The sequence below is a fragment of the Apaloderma vittatum genome, unplaced genomic scaffold, assembly GCF_000703405.1.
Source record: "Apaloderma vittatum isolate BGI_N311 unplaced genomic scaffold, ASM70340v1 scaffold12340, whole genome shotgun sequence".
Taxonomy (NCBI): domain Eukaryota; kingdom Metazoa; phylum Chordata; class Aves; order Trogoniformes; family Trogonidae; genus Apaloderma; species Apaloderma vittatum.
Window position 1 is genome coordinate 4,264 of NW_009694048.1, and position 8,968 is coordinate 13,231.

The 8,968-nt window shown below is 44.2% G+C and overlaps 1 pseudogene; it reads right to left on the reverse strand.

Annotated features, from left to right (window-relative positions):
* The window catches only part of LOC104271472, a 16,643-nt pseudogene that overhangs the window by 4,112 nt on the left and 3,563 nt on the right, over positions 1-8,968 (reverse strand).

Genomic DNA, 8,968 nt, shown 5'->3' on the forward strand with positions numbered 1-8,968 from the left:
CCCAGCGTGTGTTACAGCCTGAGGGGCTGTGGATGGTCTGTTCTCTGGCCCTGAGAGACTCTGCTCACCTGTTAATTACACTAATCTTGGGGGGCAGATCACTGGGTTAGCTGCAAATTCAAAAAATTAATGGATTTTAAGAATAGGAGGACTGCTGCAATTATCTAATCTGAACTTCTGTGCAACACAGGCACACAGTAATCCCACTTTGCGATTAACCTAGTATTTCTTTTCTTTTTAATAGATTTCAATCTTATTTGAAGCCTTCAAAACTTGAGAGTGTCCCAGGTAAGTTATTCACTGTAGGAAAGGTATGCTTCACTTCTACCTGGACAACATCCTTTTTAGGTCCCACCCTTGGACTCTTGCACTAAGCCTGTCTGTTAACTTAACCCTAACCTTTTAACCTAAGCCTAACCCTGCCTTTTAGATGACAGGTTCCTGCGCGTTCAGAAGTATTTACACCTGTAGGCTCCCTACACCACAAACAATCTCTTAGTATCTAGTTTCATGAGTCAAATAATTAGATTTAAATCTCTCACTATACTTGAGGTCACGTTTATCCTGAAGCTCTTTTCTGAACCTCATCCAGCTTCTCACATTCCTCCTGAAGTATGTAAAATGGATTTAGACCTAGTATCTAGCAACGGAATTCCTAATCCTGTGCTGAGAGACTATTCCACCTCCTACTCTTTTTTCAGCAGGCCTCTGTTTACCCACACACAAATGTGCCCACTCACATTGCTTCCTTGGAAAGTCTTCTTTTCTGTTAGTGCCCAAAACACCACTTCGGTCCTGTTCAAGGTCCCTGCTCCCCAAGACACCCTGCTTGGTGCCGTCAGCACAGTGTGTGCTTTCCTTGGTCTTAGAAATCTGACCCTACACTTACTTCCCTTTGCTCAAACACAACAACAGACGACATCAACTTTATAAAAGTCTTATTTGTACGGCAGTTCCTGCGTTAAAATTCTTTGGTCATGGGAGTATTTTATTATTTATAAATTAATGTAGAAATGTTAGCCCTATACAAAATGAGAGCGGAACTAACGTAGAACTAATTTAGATGTTCTGCTGAAATCTGTTTTGTTAATGTAGCTACATTTGCCAGTCAAGCTTGTAATTTCATCCAAAAAAAAAAGTGAGATCAGCTTTAACACCATTTCCTTTCAGTGAAACCATTCCAGTTAGAATTACTCAAACAACATTCTTCAAACTGCTACTAGATAGTGGTTAAATATAGGATGTGGTAGAGACCACCCTCCATATTTTTGCTGAAACATGCTTGTGTCAAATTTGAGAATCTGAGCAAAGAATATCCAGACATGCGTATGAACGTGACCAAAGTGAAAATAGGTTTTGGCACACTGTATGCAGGAAGGCATTTTGGTGGGCACTGCCCACACAGTCCCTGCTAATGGATATGTCTTCATACACTTCATAGTTGTTAAATATTAAAATAGTCTTTTCCTGAGAACTTTTTCACTGACTTGTTTAGCAAGACTCTTCTCTCAAATGAACTGGGCTCAATTCAAACACAAGGGTGTTATTACAGACCTTTGTTTAAAATCACCATATAATATCTTGTTAGGAAATCCTTTCCTGCAGATTCGAATGCCTTCCAGCACACCATTGCACCTCAGCTGGTGAAGAACAAGCTTGTGATCCATCAGGCCTGTGACAGTGAAACATGAGGACACACTGATTTTTCTAGCTTTTCTCAGTTGGCCTTTATGCCAACTTCTAATCCATGTTTTATGAACTACCTGGGGTCTTTGTTTCATTGGGAATGATACAACGCACAAAATGCGGATGAGTTGTTCGCAAGTTGGACATCAGCTTATTTAGATTTTCCTGAAAAAAAAAAAAAGACCATCTGCAATGTCTATATTACTTCATGACGTAATGAAAATATTCTCAATATGGTTTGACTCTGAAGAAAAATAAAAATTCAGAAGCGAATATTCTATAGTCCTGTATAGTCATCAGCAAATTAAATAGCTACTAACAGTGGGTACAACTGATAAACTTTCCTCTTGACTTAAAATGAAAATGTGTCTTTAGGGGTTAGATGCTAATCAAAAGAGCCATTAAACAGGATGAGGATGGAAAGAAATTAACAATATTCTGGAATACCCATAGCAATCTTCCTTGATCAAATGGACTTCTGATTAAATGAATGAACGTGTTGATTTGATGCTTTTACTACTTAGACTTATTAGTTACATATATTTAAAAGGGGCACACAACAACTCTACTCCGAGAGACACATCCTGGAGGAAGCCACTTAGAGCCAAATGAAGGAAGGATGCTGTTAGCACCAAAAGTGAAAGCCAAGACAGCCCAAAGGCTGTCTTAAAACTGGGCAACCTGATCAAAGCATACGACTTCCCACCTCCACCACCACCCCACTGGACCTCATCAGGAAAGCAGAATTCAAACATACCTTTATCAGATCCCAAAGAAAACTTGCCACAGTATGGCATGGCAAGAGAGAGCGTGGGAATGGTGAACTAGTGCAGACAGGTCTGACAGAACAGCCTTCTCGGCCGTGCACTGCCAGGGAACGCACCTACCCGAAAGAGTACAGAGACAGTTTGGAAGGAAGAGCCCTTTCTCTTGGATCCTTTCTTCATAATACCACTGCCTTCAGCTGGAAAATGAGATGACAGTCCAACTGAGGTACTGCTGTAGTTCCCTTTCACAGTATTATAATCATGCATCTAATGCAGAGAGCACGAACGATGACTCAACACGGATTGAAGTCAGGTGATAAATAGAGTCGGAAACACCAGACAGGAGTCATAATCCTCTGATCTTACCTTCATCTATGGAAGTAAAGTTGGCATAAAGATTGCATAAAATTTTCATAGATGATTTCTGGTACAGCCCCACAACAGATTCATTCAAAGGGTCCTTGTTCTTCTCCAGCCAGCCAGAGATGTTGTAGTCCACCGTGCCAGCGTAGTGCACCAGGGAGAAGTGAGCCTCAGCCTTGCCTTTGGCAGGTTTGGGCTTCTGGAAGTTGCTGGACTTGCCCAGGTGCTGGTCATAGAGCTTGTTCTTGAAAGAGGTGTCAGTTGCCTTGGGGAACATGCACTCCTCTTCCAGGATGGAGAAGATGCCCATGGGCTGAACAGAAAAAAGGTGTTTTCAAGAAAGATAAATTCAAATTATAGTAATATTGAGTGGCAGAAATGCTGAAATAAAAGTACTGGAGGTATTTTATAGAGAATCAGCATAGGAGGAGCAGGTCAAAAACATTTTTTGTGAGCAGCGAGCAAGACATTCAAAAGCACCAGATTTTCCTAAAGCGGGGTTTTGAACTACCTGGAACATTGGCTGGAAAGAAAAGAAAACCAAGCAAAAACTGTGCAGTAACTTCCTGGAATACAGAGACTTCTTCTTATCCAGAAGGAGCAAAAAGCAAGCAGACATGAGGCTTTCTAAGATTTCAATTTAACTGAGAGGAAAACCTGAGGAGGAGCCAATATGGAAAGACAGAATACAACTGGGTGAATATGGGGTGTATATGACAATGAAATGACAATTTATAATGATGTAGAATAAAGTAAGAGCAGAGGAATAAAAGTGATGTCTTTTTATAAGGCAGAATACATTTGCAGTTAGTGGATAATTAATCACAAAGGCTATGCGTAAAGGAAGGTAAGAAGTAAGGAAGCTTCACAGAGAGATTGTATTGAAGGCATTCAGTGTAAACACTGTTGAGAACTCCTTCTGGATCTGATTTGTGTGATTGAAGAAGCTGCACATGAAACTCACCTTCTCAATGAGCTCAATGCAGGCAGCCAGGTCCATCCCAAAGTCAATGAATGTCCATTCGATTCCTTCCTTCTTGTACTCCTCCTGCTCCAGCACGAACATGTGATGGTTGAAGAACTGTTGCAGTTTCTCATTGGTGAAGTTGATGCACAGCTGCTCAAAGCTGTTGAACTAATATTTGAGTAAACATGTTAATATTGTTAAACTGACTCTAATCAATTTATTTCCTAGAGATGTCAAGAGAAGGACAGCCAGACTAACCCTGAAGGCTTCTGATAATAATCTAAAGGATATATCATGGGTGGCCCAGGCTTACAGAAAAGTTGTGCTGTGCAGCACGTGGTTGATGTATCTACATTGGTGATGTTTTGGGGTGATCCTAATGTCACTAAATACAGATTCTGTGGGGAGGGAGACAGCAGCTTCATGGCTATGCTTCTGCCATTTCTTTTCTCTTACAAAGTGGGTGAAGGATCTAAAAAGGCAGAAGCAGCTTTGGAGAGATTTGCCCTGTTCTTGAGGGCTGCGTTAGTGTGAGGCGGAGGAACGGCCAGAAAAGTCAAACAAAAGGAAAAAAGCATTTAAAGATGGCAGAAGTCTGAGAGTGCTATATAAAACCAAACCTCAAAAATCTCAAAGCCAGCAATATCTAAGACTCCAATAAAGTGCTGTCGTGGCAGCTTTGTATCCAGTTGTTGGTTGATGCGCATCACCATCCACAAGAAGAGCTTTTCATAGACTGACTTGGAGATGGCATTCACTGCCTGGTGCACCTGCAGGGAGACAGTTCACTCAGCCCTGCCAGGGCTCTGCTAGTGATCACCCGAACAAACTCCCCTCCACCAGGCACAGCCCACAAAGGTACCAATAGGCCTTTATGGTCCTGAAAACCTTCAGCTGTGACCTGCACCCACTCCTGTCTCTCAGCGAGAGGAGGGTCCAGGACACTCACCTGATCCACTGTTTGACCCTTCATGACATATTCATTCCCCACTTTCACCCGGGGATAGCAAAAAGCTTTCAGTAAGTCTGCTGAGTTCAGGCCCATCAGGTAAGCTGCTTTGTCAGCCTCTGTAAAACAAATAAAAAACAAAAAAAACACCGAGAGGCCTTCTCCTTAGGCGGGACAGACGGAACGCTTTGGAGCCAGCTAGAGCTCACTCTAAAACCTGGTGAGCTGGTTGGCTTTACCCTACCCACAAAGCTCAAGCAACATTCTCATTTACTTTTCCAAACAGCCTTGTAGGGCTCATTCTCATGATTGAGTAGCTACAGCAGTCCCAGGAGGCACGGTAAAACCTGTGAGTGCGGTGGCAATGGGAAAACAGAGTGTTTTTCCCTTCATGCCACTTCTCCACAGTGTCACTGAAGCAGAACAAGTCTGGATGTCTTACCAGAAACTGCTGAACACTACAGTTACATCTTCTAGGCACACGGTCCCTCAGCAGAGCCATCAGGAGTAAAGCAGATGCAGAAAGTGACTCTACAAGAGGTGGTAAGCTGAAGGTTGAACCTCCTTTCTATGTTCATCAAGGAAAAAACTACTTCTTTGTTGGAAGACTCCTTGCATTTATAGTGAAAAATACTATGAAAACAATTGGAAATAAGTCTCTCCAAGCCACAAAGGTATTACCTTCTGTGCCATCTGGCTCTGCCTGCTCCTCACGGGGTTTCTGCTTGAACTTCATGTTCCCGTGGTGCAGGATTGCCCCTGTCAGTTTGTAAATCCCCATTCTCTCACTGGGACTGAAGCCCAAAATGTCAATGGCTGCCTGCAAGCCAGATAGATCAGCTGATTATAACTGTGGCGATAGCAAAAGCGATACTGTCTCTCTTTGGTAAATGTACTCACATCTGTGGCAACAAGCTCCTCCTGGTCATCAATGCTGGCCACAGAAACTTCCCCTTGGCTGATGAAGGGGTAGTCATATGGATTGTTTGTGATGAGGAGCATCTCTGAAAGGCAAACAAATGAGTGAGATACAGATCCTGGCAGGGAAAATGGAACAGCAGCTCAGCGTGGTTTCACAGGTTCTTTTTTCTTTCGCATCCCCAGACTCTTGGTTTTCTATTAAGATACAAGACAGACTAAAGCTATTCATCTTCCTTTCACTGGATGAGCAGAAAGCCCCCAGCAGGTTCTCAGTCCTACCAGTTTAATATTCTGTGAACTGGGCGCTGAACATTCAGTACTGGCAGACAAGGAATGAGGGCCATGCAAACAAACAGCTTTGGAGAGAGACTCGCATGAGCTTATCTTCATACATGACATACACTAATCCATCCTGAACACTCCCTGCACCCACTGGGGTTGTGGTGCTCATGCACATAAGTAATACAAGCATGAGCATTTGTCTCCATCTACTTCAGGCCAAAATTCACAACTCATTTTCAGCCCTGAATCCTCTGGCAGAATAAGAGAAGAAGTGAAGGTGTGCAGTGGGGTCATGCAGCATGCAGGAGAGGAAACCCTCCACACATTGAAGATCATATAATCGTAGAATTGTCTAGGCTGGAAAAGACCCTTAAGTTTTCATCAAATCCAACTGCTAACCCAGCACTGCCAGGTCACCACTAACCCATGTCCCTGAGCACCTCACCTACACGGCTTTTAAATACACCCAGGGATGGGGACTCAGCACTGCCCTGGGCAGCCTGTGCCAGGGCTTGACAACCCTTGCAGTGAAGAAATTTTTCCTAATATTCAATCAAAACCTCCCCTTGAGGCCATTTCCTCTTGTTCTATCACTTGTTATCTGGGAGAAGAGACTGACTCCCACCTCGCTACAACCTCCTTTCACATAGCTGTGGAAAGCAATCAGGTCTCCCCTTGGCCTCCTTTTCTCCAGGCTGAACAACCCCAGTTCCCTCAGCTGTTCCTTGTAAGACTTCTGCTCTAGTCCCTTCACGAGTTTCGTTGCCCTTCTTTAGACACACAGAGATAAATCTGTCTGTGTCCTTGTACAGATCTGCAGTCCCTGGGCATGTGACAACCACTCTGGGAAGGGAAGAGGGAGGTGGCAGACATCAGGAGAGCACACAGTGGAAGGATGGGGGTAGGAGGAAATGTTCCACGGACAGTTAGGAGAGATGGGCAGAGTGAGGTGAGGACGAGTGCAGTCATTGAGCATGTGACAAAAGGGTTTGGGGCAGATGTGGGGCCTGGGTAGGGTAAGCCATGGCAGTGGGAAGGGGGAAAAGACTGGAGGGGATCTGCTGGAAATGGGGAAGAACTTTTGCCCATATGATGAAGAGTTCAGGTGGATGGTTTGTAGATCAGGATATCTGGTTATCCTGTACCCAGGAAATTTCTTACCTTGCTCTTAAAGATTATTCACAGGATCCCAGCAAGAATAGCAAGGTGTAAGGCAGAGTAAACTAGCCACCTCCTCACCTGCACACACTTTGTGTTAGTTCTTACTCAGGGAAAACACATTGGAGCTGGAGCAACACCTAGTGTGACACAGCTATACAGAGAAAAAAGTTCTGTGTAAAGCCTTGGTAACCCAGTCATCCTTGATGCCGGAACAAGGATGACATAAATAAACAGATGATCAAAGCCTCAGTGTTCTGCTCAGCTTGAGGTACCTGCTGAAAGGGGAAGCTGGTGCTGGTGACACATCACGTTAGGCTGGCAGCTGCCATCAAACCCTCTGCCACGAGGCTCACATATATAGTGAAAGGTTTCTCAGACTGATTTTACTGCAAAACGTCACCAGGTGGTGCTCTCCTTACCAAGCAGTTCAGGCTTCTTATTGGAGAGAATCTGGTAGAAGATGTGGTAGCTCCTCTCAGCTTTCAGCTGGAAAGTGACCCTTGATTTTTCCAGTAAGTCTGTAATATGCATGCACATAGAAATTTTTCGACCTCTTCTTTACTTTACAGCAAAGCAGCCAGCCCCCCTCATTTACTCACAGGTCTCAATGTCACCAGAGGCCAGTTTTCCAGAGGTACCAAAATGAATACGAATGAATTTACCCTGGCAAGCAGACAAAAGGTAGCAGTCAGCACAGCACTCCCGTGGTAACGCACCAGAGTGCTTTTCTCTCCTGAATCTCAGTGACAGAATCTCCAAATCAGTCTGAATTATCTTAGATATTCAAAGACAGATAAAGGGGACCAGTTTGATGCCGTCCATGCAGCTATGATCATGAAACAGCTGTAACCACATCAGCATCTGACAAACAATCGTGACATTTGTCAGGAAGAACATTTCTCCCAGCCCAGCAGCTCCCAGTCGTGAGTAACAAGCAGACAAACAGGGTTAGAAAAGCAGGAGGGCAGAGGGAAACACAATGACTCACGAAGCGCGAGGAGTTGTCATTTCTCACAGTCTTGGCATTCCCAAAGGCCTCCAGCAGCGGGTTAGCGCTGATGATTTGATCCTCAAGCGTACCCTGCAAGAATATTTGAATAATTTTTGAAAAACGCTACGGGCTACATGGTAGCAGAAAGTGACTGTACTGTGGCTCGCCTGACTACACGTGCAAGCACGTGCCCTTCATTCCAGCTGTAGAACATTACGACAGCTTCCTGTCAGCTACAGCACCAAGAACCAGCACTGTGTGTAAATGATAAATAATTCATTTTTCTCTTATTGAGAATTTCTGCTGTGGTCCGAGCTCTCATCTCTCACCTATAGGGACAGACTCGCCCATGTGAAGAAACTGGAGCTTCTGATTCTTCCTGGACACTAATCCCCAAACCTGTTTTCAGTCTGGGGGAAGATACACCTGGGCTGTGACAGTGGCAGCTCTGTTGGCTTCTACTTGTCGTGGCCCTAACTGCCCATTGGCCTCTGGTCTTACTGACTTTGAGAGAGTGGCTGAAGCTAATAAAAGATATTTAATATTTCAAAGTAAATGTCACCGGTGCTGTCCACAGCCACAGGTTGATAACATCCTGAGCTGCCCCTCTGCCTCACACCTTCGTCCAGGACTCCTTCTTTTTGGCCAAGTCCCCGCTGGCTGCAATTGTTGCAAAGTACTGGATGACACGCTTTGTGTTCACAGTCTTCCCGGCACCGGATTCTCCGCTGTCAAAGCAAAGCACAAAGAAAAGAACTATCTGCCCACTTTTTGTTGGAGACAAAGTTCAACGTGACAGATGTACTTACGTGATAAGGATAGACTGATTTTCACGATCTGTCAAAAGGAAAAATACCTGCAGTCAGAGAAGCTGTAGGGAA